Raw genomic sequence first — 10,929 nt, 5'->3', positions numbered from 1 at the left:
CCGGAACGTGCATCTAGACACATTGCCTTAATCTATCTGCTTGAGCACCTATCTTGAAATATCTTAATTGTTGTGATACAAAATATGTAACACTGAGGTTTGATATCTATGTGGATTTCATTACTTCTGATAAACATTGGCACATAATTGCTGGCTCCATTCCAAATTCTGTTTTTAGGGTCTGTTTGTTTGTTTGTTTTTGAGCTTTCTTTCTTTACTCTAACTTATTCATATTGCATCCTGATTGTTCTCCCCCCACTGTTTTTCAGTTTTTAAGGAACCACCCTACTGTCTCCCACATGCTGTAAGGTTTATTCTCATTTACACTGAGCACCCCTTCTCTGTTTTCCACATTTTGATTGGAACTATATCGTATCGTGTTTGTTTTAAGTTTTTGTGGTTGTTGTTGTTGTTGTTGTTGTTTTGATACTGTTCTTTGAGACAATCTCACTATGTAAGCCCTGCTGGTCTAGTACATGCCATGTAGCCTAGAATGACCTTGAACTCCTGGCAGTTCTTCTGCCTCAGTCTCCAGACTTGAGTGTTCCCAGTACAGAAATGAACCACTAGGTCCAATTGCTTTGTCTTTGACTAATAGTCATTGTAACAGTTTCTGAGGCAATCTCTTGTCAGGATTTTAATATGTATTTTCCTAGTTAGTAAAGATGAACATTTTTCTTACCTACTGATCATGGGTCTGCCTTCTTTTGATAACTGTTTTCTGGAATATTTGCCCTCTTAAATTGTTTTTTTACTAGTAAGTTGAGTTCTTTGTTGCAATTTGGATATTAACCTCTCTAATCTACATGGAATAAATTTATTTTCCTGTTGTTTTTTTTATGTTATTGTTGTTTATCTTTGCCAAAAATCAACTGATAAGTGTGTATATTTGCTTTGTGCTTTCTAGGTTGCTGCATTGGTCAGTGTGTCCATTTTTATTTCAGCACGATTCTGTTTTAATTATTGTAGCTTTGTAATAGAGTTGGAAGTTCAATCACAGATTGTTATAACTTTGGAATTGATTTGGATATTGGGATGATTGAGGTACTTTCTCAATAAACCTAGCATGTGGTGGTGATGCTAAGAACTATCTATCAGTACAGATAAACATTATTTTTAGACGATTCATTTGGTTTGTTGAATTATGAGACCCAAAAATGAGAGAAATTTAATTATGGAAGAATAAATATCCCCCTACCAACCATTTTTGTTGCTTTCAGAGTCCCCTCTCCCAGTCCTCGTTAAGCTATTTCTTCCTGTGTAAAGAGTATGCACTTCTTAATTGACATGGCTACTTCCCCAACCTTACAGTCCACTGAGCATCAGCTTTTCTGTTGTCTCCCAAACTCTAGCATGATTCTGCAAAACAATACTTACCTCACCGTCCCAGATTTTTTCATAGGTCCTCCAGGTGCCTCCATTATTAATTTTTGATGATTTCAATGTGTCAGTTGTTGTGTGTATTTTCCGATGACATGGGTATCTAACCAAAGATGTCTTAATTCTCATGCCTACCTAAATGCTACTATTATTTCCACATATTTCATATTATTTTCATATGTTCCTAATGCAGGCTTTAGTATATGGGAAGTGTTTTGGTTGCTTACAGTTTCATCTTTTAAAAGGAGGTTAGTAGAACTTATGAAATTTCTCAGGCAGGAGGAAACAAAAGAAACACAAGTCACCTGGTGGAACATTCTGGCTTCAGTTCCTTTTGCTTACTTTATAGCTCTGGAGTCCTGCCTCAGATTTTGGTTTGGTTTTGGTTTTTTGAGACAGGCTTTCTCTGTGTAGCCTTGGCTATCCTGGACTCACTGTTGACTCTTGGGTCAATAGAACGGGCAGTCTCTTTCTGGCACACGAGGAAATGTTAAGGATGCAATTGATCAGATGTAGAGATAGCTTCAGAAGCCATGTTTTGAACAGATCATTGCATTTGCTTAAAGTAGGAATCAAACATGAAAATATTTGCCAAATCTGGTGTGACTGTAACTGTGGTCAGATGTCAAAGTCTATATTTTGCTCACATCCCTTTTATTCCCACATAGGAAAGATGCTGTTTAAACACCTTTCAGTTTACATTTTAAATTACATTGGTGTTTTAAAGCCTAGCTACATAAATGGTTTTCAGGCTGTGAAACATCACATTCCCTTTCAGATAGCATTTTCTATCTGCTTCGCCATAGAAAGATGGCTGTATATCGAGATCTCACAGTCTTTCCACCTTCCCAATACTTCTGAGTAGAGCGTCACTATATTTCTTTGCCATTTCCTTTTTCTTGATTCTTCACATTCTGTTTTCTATCTCCTAAGTCCATAATTAAGTCATACATATATTAGTGACTATATGTCTGAATAAGCCATCATCATTGGAAATTCCTGTATGAAAATAGAGAGATGGCTCAGTGTTTAGCAGTACTTGCTGCTCTTGCAGAGGACCCAGGTTCATACCCAGCACCCATGTCAGGTGGATCACAACCGTTTGTAATTCCAGTTACAAGGGCTCTGCTGCCTTTTAGTGGGCTCCACAGATACTTGTACCCACATGTGTACATACATACAATCTCAATCTCTCCCTCCTTCCCTCCCTCCCTCCCTCCCCCTCCCTCTCTCTCTCTCTCTCTGTCTGTCTGTCTCTCTCTCTCTCTCTCTCTCACACACACACACACACACACACACACACAATAAGGTAAACACAACTTTCAAAAACATGGACAACCTAAAGAAAAACTTAAACTTGCAAGTTTATTTCCTGTGTCACAAACCTCATGACTTTGGGATGGCATTTTGGAAAATAAAACTAATTAAAAACAAAATTTATTTTTTCATTTTTTATAGTTCAAAATATGTACCTCCTCTAACTCCCCAAATTCCCACTTTACAATAAACAAACCAATACAGAGTATTGCTTAAATAAACCAAGGGTTGCTGACAAATAGCAGGGTTGCCTGGAAAAGTTAGTACGTGTTCAAGCCCTCAGTTTTTTATCAGATTGCTTGCAGTATTAGTGCATAATTTGCAAGAGTTTTTCCTTTCCCAGGAAGCTCAAGGTTTGTTCTTCAAGCTACTACTAAGGAAGAAAATGCCAGCATGAAGTCATTCAATTGTCAGAAACCATCTTAACTACTACTCTTTGTCTTGATTCCATAGTCTACAGCAGTTGTAGTTACTTACATATTTACATATATATGTGTTCTGTCTTTTCCAACTAAAACATGGATTCATTCTGTAGAAGGACTCTGTTTTATTCAAGAAGAGCTGGTCTGAAGTCAAGTATTTGCTGAATTAACAAGACAATATCATACCATAAGAAGAATGAATAGAGCCAGGTGTGGTGGTGCACACTTTTAATCCCAGCACTCAGGAGGCAGAGGCAGGTGGATATCTGTGAGTTTGAGGCCAGCCTGGTCTACAAAGCAAGCCTAGGACAGCCAAGGCTACACCGAGAAACCTTGTCTCGACGCCCCCCCCCCAATGAATAGAAGTGATAAACTGCACTGTTTTTAGCCATTCATTGAATACCTGCATTTGCACACATGAACACTGATGGCAAATATTTCCATACACTACTGAGGAAGCTTGCAACGCCATAGCAACCCTTTGTCCCTGAAGTGAATACTCCTGCCTTCTTATCAGCTTTATTAATATGGATTGTAGGAGCTGATGTTCAATGCATGAAACATGTCTTTAATGCTGTAGGATTAATAATATGAAACAGGGTCATGGATGCTACTTGGCTCTACTTTTCCAACCTCAATGAATCTCTGGATTTATGTACAAATATGGATATCTATACTAAAATTTCTCTAAAGAATAAGATATAATGTACAATATTGAACCTGTTAGTAATTTTTATTGGCCAGAAGCCATTGAATTTGTTGGTATTACAAAATAAGAAATAATTGCATTGACCAGAGATGGGTGGTTCAATGAAGATATGCATTTTATTGTTGAGCTCCGACACCCACAGCAATTTATTCCACACAGAGACAAGTGGTCCTGCTAAACTGGTTGTCTGTGGTTATATGCTTTCAGCATGGACAGATACAGATCTTTGCCTTTATGAGGTACATTTGTCATCATGGTCATGTGGGGTCCTGTTGGCCACTATGGTTCTTTAATAGCCTATGTCAGATTTATTAGAGTACATTTGATATCAGCCCCACTTGCTTTTGTGTTTTGCCATAGACACCATCTGTGAGGGGTGTAATAAGTTCCATAGCACATAGGGCAAGTGCAAGATAAGCCACGTGGCTTATTGAGAGTGGAGAATGGAGAAAACTATTTTCTTGGGGTGGGGGATGTTGAGACAGGGTTTCTCTGTGTAGCCCTGGCTGCCTTGGGATTTGCTTTGTAAACCAGGTTGGCCTCAAACTCACAGAAATCTGCCTGCTCCTGCCTCCTGAGTACTGGGATTAAAGGCATGAGCTCCCGTGCCCATGGAGAGCTAATTTTTTTATTGGCACGATCTTAAAACCAAACGTTTCGAAGTTCACAAATGTTCTGCATTTGCTTTCCCTTTGATTTTTCCTGTTTCGACACAAACAGTGATGCTGTGACTAGTTGATCCATGCGAGCTGCACGTGTTAAGGAAACGCTAAGCAGAAACACCTGATATCTTCCCGCATTACGAGACGCCTATAGCACTAAGATTTATGCAGAGTTTACTATTGCTGGTTTCTCCTGTTTTGTTAAAATTTCTAGGGAGTTTATAGTGAAATATCTTGCCAGAGACTCTGAAAGAGGGACACTTTGAAGTACTTTTGATCTTACAGACACTTGCCGATCCTTAACTATGGAGAGTGCTGACAGATCGCTCCGGTGCTCTCCAGTGATACCTCCTTAACTTCAATGAAAGGGACTCTGTTTTGTTTTGCTTTTCCCCCCTGTTAGATGTGAACAAAAGTCAGTTTTCCCAGGATGAAAAAGAGCCCCACATAGAATAGTAGCAGTTTTCAATTTCTGTCCTCCATCAGCCTCAACGGTCATTTCTTTTCCATACATATTTATTCCTACATTCAAAAAGTTTAGTGGCTGTCACAGGTTAGTTTTTGCTGCAAACCCTTAAGACACAAAGTGTAAATAGGCAAGGGAAGTGACAGGTGGCAATAATTCTGATGAGAGGAGGAGGCAGAAGGAGGAAGGATGGGGCGTCTAGGTGAAGGGCAGTTTTATGGAGGTTTGATTCACAACGTACAAAACAAGCAGAAGTCTTCCACATGACGACAGTGGCCAACAGATCAGTGATCAAAGAGGCCTGGGTTCCTCCAGGCCCTGCAGGTTCTAGGCACACTAGCTTGAGTGCCACAGCCATCTGACAGAGTAAAGAGAGTTGATTGATCACAATAAAAATTTCCAACACATGGTTGAAGATGAGATTGTGAATGGCATAATGGGAGTGCCCTGAATCAGACATTTTGGAGAGTTATAAATAGGTGGACAAAGAAGCACAGCATGCAAATGGTAGCAGCAAAGATAACTACACCTACCATAAAAATGAAAACAAATCCATAAGGCATTCCTATTTCCTGATGAGTTAAGACATTAACACTGGAAACATAAAGGGAATAACACTAGAAGGAATCAGAAGGATGGTGCCTTGGAAATAGCATTGGAAGACACTCTCAGAAGGTATGGAGTATAGCCGAGGCATTGTGATAAAAGCAGATTCACTGAAGGAGTAGAGATGAAGTGAGACTTTGTGCTGTGTCATGTGGAGTAGGAATCAGTGTCGGTTACCAACTGCCACGTAGAAACTTTCCCAGAAATTAGAGGTCCTTTAGCTACCAACATTTCTTCTCCCGGTTCTGAGGCTGATTAGATTTCCCCCATGAAGTTGTTTGACTGTATGCAGAATCTTCTGGAAAGTTGAAGATAGCCTCATTCAAATGTTCATGGCATCATTTGAGAAGGCTGGGATGGCTGGGGTCACCTGGTTCTGCCCTTCCCTTTTGAGTCTTCTGTTTCTCCGGGACAATCAGAATTCAAGTGGCAGGTGAGATTCGAGAGCGAACTGATAATCCATAAGGTGCCTTAATGTCTGGACTCAAACAACCGGACACTGACATTGGATCAGACCTGACAGGATGCATTCCTCTCAGCATGCTGGACACTGACATCCTGTATCCTTCATGTTCCAGCACCAAGTGTTTCAATTGTTGTTCCTCATCAGAACAAGACAGCTCCCAGGACACTTTCAAAGAAAGCTTAAAACTCCATTTGGTCCAGCATTTCAGACTGTCCCACACAGGACTCTAATTAAGCCTGGAATTTCTCAACATTCAGAAACTGGAACCCAAATGCCATTCCTAACCATTTTCCCAATTTTATTTGGGCCCCTACAAAGGTATTATTCATCCCAAGTCAGCTGGATGAAACCTTAAGAGAATGACACTCCATTTCCTTTAAGGGGGTTTGGGGAGGTTTTTGGTTGCTTTCTTGGGCTATAGAGGGTTATTATCAATGGTAGTTGGTTACCAGTTATTACAGGTCTTATTTAGAAAGAAAACAAGGTTAGACTCAGTGATCTCTCTTTTTTCCTTTATCTTACATTCTTACGTTTGGAGAAAGGGGTTGAAAAGAAAGAAGGGGAAATATAAAAATATATAGGGAAGATAGAACAAAAAGTAGATTAGTGAATCTATCCTCAACTTAATGCCTCAATTGACACTCAAAGGGTTATTTTTAATTCACTGGTATAGAATTTTGTATATAGATGCAAAATAAGTTCAATTCTAGATACAGTGGTATAGAATTCAAATGTAAGAATATTCTTCACACCCATTATATATGCATATATGTATATATGTGTATATATGTATATATGTATGTGTATGTATATATATACATGTACATATGTATAAATACATATATTTTTTTCTACCTTAATATGAGGTATTGTACCCATATAACTCAATTATAATGCAATGTTTACATCCAATGCTTTAAACGTGCTATTATAAGCTGTTTTGGATAAATAAGTTATACAAGTTAATTGTTAGCTGGTCAAATCATGGTCATGTCAATCACTAGTCTACTTTTATCACATGAATATACATCTTAGGTGCAGCAGATAGATATGACTCTAGAAAGATAAGTTAGGATAGTTAGATTAGGTCTTCAAAAACCTCACAGACATGCAGAATATAGCATTTAAAATATTTTTATTATTTTAAAGATTCACTGACAACAAGACAGGTTAATTCCTGGCAACACCCAGCCTACCTCAAAGAGGATGATGAGTATCAAAGAACCTCCTTATGGAGATGGCTTCAAATGTGGCACACAAACCACTGGGCAAAATGTGCTTATTTTTATCACAGGCAGAATTCTGCCTAAAAAGTGGCAAGCTTGGATGCAAGCAGAGTTGACGGCCAAACTCTGTCAAGACGGGGTAAGCAAGTCCTCAATAGTTCCTGCCTCACAAATATGTCTGTCAGATATACTGGGCCAGAAGACTGAAGAAGATGCTCCAATATTATAGAGACTTTTGGGTGACTATTCAGGTAGCAAACTGTCTCTGTCATCTCTTCATTTGGAAAGCTACTAACCTGCACTCCTGACTTACTCAAGTAATCAAGTTTATTCCTTCTCAAGGTGGAATTAAAGACCAGGTAGCTTAGTTTTACAATGAAGCCTAGTTGTTTAGGGGTTAAGATATTTTTAGGTCTAGATAGATGTTCTAAGTTGATAATGACAAGATGTGATGGAGATTGATTTACATTCAGAATTTCAGATGCACCGAGATAGGAAAGATGTTTTCTTCAAGGCTCTCAATACAAATAGTCAAAACACTAAGAATGTAACATTTATATAATTCCTGATTGTGTCATGGTTCTTCTTGCTATAGATGATCTATTGTATATATGTGTAACATAGAAATATATGTATCTATGTATACCTGCCATGATACTGATCAAAATCAATCATAAGATCAGCCTAGATTCAAAGAATGGGGACCTGGATGCCACTTCTTCAGGCTCAGACAAAGGAGACACTGATGTTTTCCGTCTTTGTAGACTATTTCTCCCGTATCTTTCGTTTGGTATCTTACTTTATTCCAATCAGCTCTGAGATTAGTATGATTCTCTACAGTGCCATTTACACAGAGGGAAAGTATCTCATCCAAATGCTGATTTCAGAGGCTGAGGATAATGACAATGACAATAACAAGGTAGCAGGATTGAGGTCAGGATTTGGGAAAGGGATGTTGGAACAATGGGCATAAGGCAGACCAATGTCTGTGTTAACTTGACTCTTTCCCACCCACTAGTCTCAGTAGGACCTTCTAACTGTCTCTTTCTATTTATTTGTTTCAGAACTCAGACATCTTTAGATCACTTGCAGCTTTGAGGTGTCAAGTAACAGGAAGTGAGGAAACTGGTCTTGCTCTTATTAATAATGGGCTGTTTGACTCTACTGGAATCATACCTTAGCAAACAGAGAAACACTATTAATGGGAAAAAGTTGCAAGGCAACCTTTCAGGAAATATATATATATTAGCCATGTTACACCCCTGAGACATGTCACATGTCCTTGTTCGAGTAGATGACTCTTCTTGTTGATCATGAACACATATGCATAAAAATTATTTTTGCTTATTGTTTTCTTTAAATAGTTATATTTAGGCCTTTTATTTTGGCCAGTGGAGCTCAATTCTGGAGAGAACTTACCAGGAAACTGGGACAGAGGGGAGAACATCCTATTGGGACTCTAAATGAGAGAAGCATGGGAGAATAGCAAAGTAGAAGGATCCAGAGGGTCCTAGAAACCTACAAGTAGAACATTATGATAGGCAGATTTGGGGCCAGGGGTCCCACTCAAACTAAGGCACCAGCCGAGGACAATATAGGTGGTAAACTTTAAGCCCCTACCCAGATCTAGCCAATGGTCAGAACATTCTCCACAGTTGAGTGGAGAGTGGGGTATGACTTTCTCACATACTCTGGTGCCTCACATTTGACCATGTCCCCTGGAGGGGGAGACCTGGTGGCACTCAGAGGAAGGACAGCAGGTTACCAAGAAGAGACTTGATACCCTATGAGCACATACAGGGGGAGGTAATCCCCCTCAGGAACAGTCATAGGGGAGGGGAATAAGGGGAAAATGGGAGGGACGGGAGAATGGGAGGATACAAGGGATGGGATAACCATTGAAATGTAACAAGAATAAATTAATTAAAAATATGTAAAAAAATTCTTCGGCAGGTTCACACATGTACTCATATGTATATATATATGTGTGTGTTAAGATTTCATCCACTTAACCCCACTGCTGAAAACTCTCTTATTTCATGAAAACCCTCTTATTTTATATATTTATTTATTCATTTAGCTTTTTGGCTCACTGAGTTTAGTTATGATTGCTTACACGAGAAGAGAGAGATCTACAAAAACATGGGCAATTTATTAGTGGTTGAACCATTGAAAAAAATGACTCCCCAGTTCCTAGACTCAGGAAGGGAACATAATCCCTCTGTGAGGGGTAAGGTTTTGTAAGTTTTTCACCCATGCATTTTGAAACAGTGATGTTCCAATCTTGTGCAGATCTTGTGCAAAATGAATAACTGCCATGGCGTGAAATGGCCTGTCAGGTCCAGAAGACGCCGTCTCACAGTATTCCTGCCGACACTCTAGCTCTTAGAATCTTTCTGCTCTTACTTCTGCCGAATCCTCTGAGCCTTGGAAGGAGTAATAGACCAGTGTCTTTTGGGTTCAAGCACTCAGAGCCATATATTCATTCCCTGTGTTTGCATCAATTATCGGTCTCCATATTAATCACCACCCACATCAAAAATGGGCTTCTCTGATGGATGCAGAGAATAGAGTTAATCTGTTGGTGAAAACAGAAGAATTTAGAAAGGAACTTGACACCACCATCAAGTTCCATTTAGCAAAACAGGTAATGTAGGCTCTTCCCCTAAGATCTGTGACTTACTCAGCCATAAGTTTTTTTTAACCATAGTACCGGGTGCAAGTATCCTCTCTGGAGTGGGCCTCAGATCCAATTATAAGGGCATAACAATCCACAATAAGTCATAATAATGACTCCATAAGAGTCATTTCACACTACTGCATCAGAGGGCATAGCTTGCCGGGGAAGCCATGGCTGCTGCTCATTAGGTCCACCTCTGGGTAAGGTAAGTGGAGACTTTTCTCACAAAATAGCTTGCACAGCACCTCCCAATACTGTGAAAGCTCTTCAGTAAGGGGGAAACTCCTAAATTAGACCCAACTTGATTTTCTAACGACAGATTGATAAATCTTTGCATCATTTTTCATGGGTTAATAATCCAAGATACTGATTAATCCCCCCTTTTTGCTTAAAAATATATGCACATGGGCCAATTTTAATATTAAATCATTTAGTAGAATTAACTAATTTTATTACAACCTAAAAATGAAATGTACAGTGTAAAAGACCTCTCTGCGTACTTACTGCATAAAGCACAACCTCAAACAAATGAGGACTCATGTAACATCTGTGAAGCATAATTATAGTGATTTATCTCTAGTAAAACTGTAAAAGAATTAATTATAGTGCATTGTTGGCTTTGGAAATCTTGAGCTTATGCTTTTAATTTTTTTTTTCCTAGAACAACTAAATAACTGTATTAACAATCATTGGTTATACATCGCGCAACAACTCACCGTTGTTTTTTAAAGAAACTAACATTTGTTTATTATTTATTGTAATTACCCATAATCATAGCCATCTGACAACTACTTTTTCAGGTTGCATATTAGCTCAGCGAAATAGAGAGTTTAAATGCATAGTCCTGAGTGTTGGAGAAAATGCTGTGACACTACCCTCTGGATAAAGCCAGTGTAGCTCGGGGTGAACATACGAGGTAGTAACTGAACTATTTTGGAATGTGCTTTTAATCATTTTCAGTTGTTAAGGGAAGAATGCTACTATTTTAGCAGTGC

This window comes from Acomys russatus, chromosome 20 (assembly GCF_903995435.1).
Source record: "Acomys russatus chromosome 20, mAcoRus1.1, whole genome shotgun sequence".
Classification (NCBI taxonomy): Eukaryota; Metazoa; Chordata; class Mammalia; order Rodentia; family Muridae; genus Acomys; species Acomys russatus.
The sequence above is the reverse complement of the archived record's forward strand: the minus strand, read 5'-3'. Positions refer to the sequence as shown.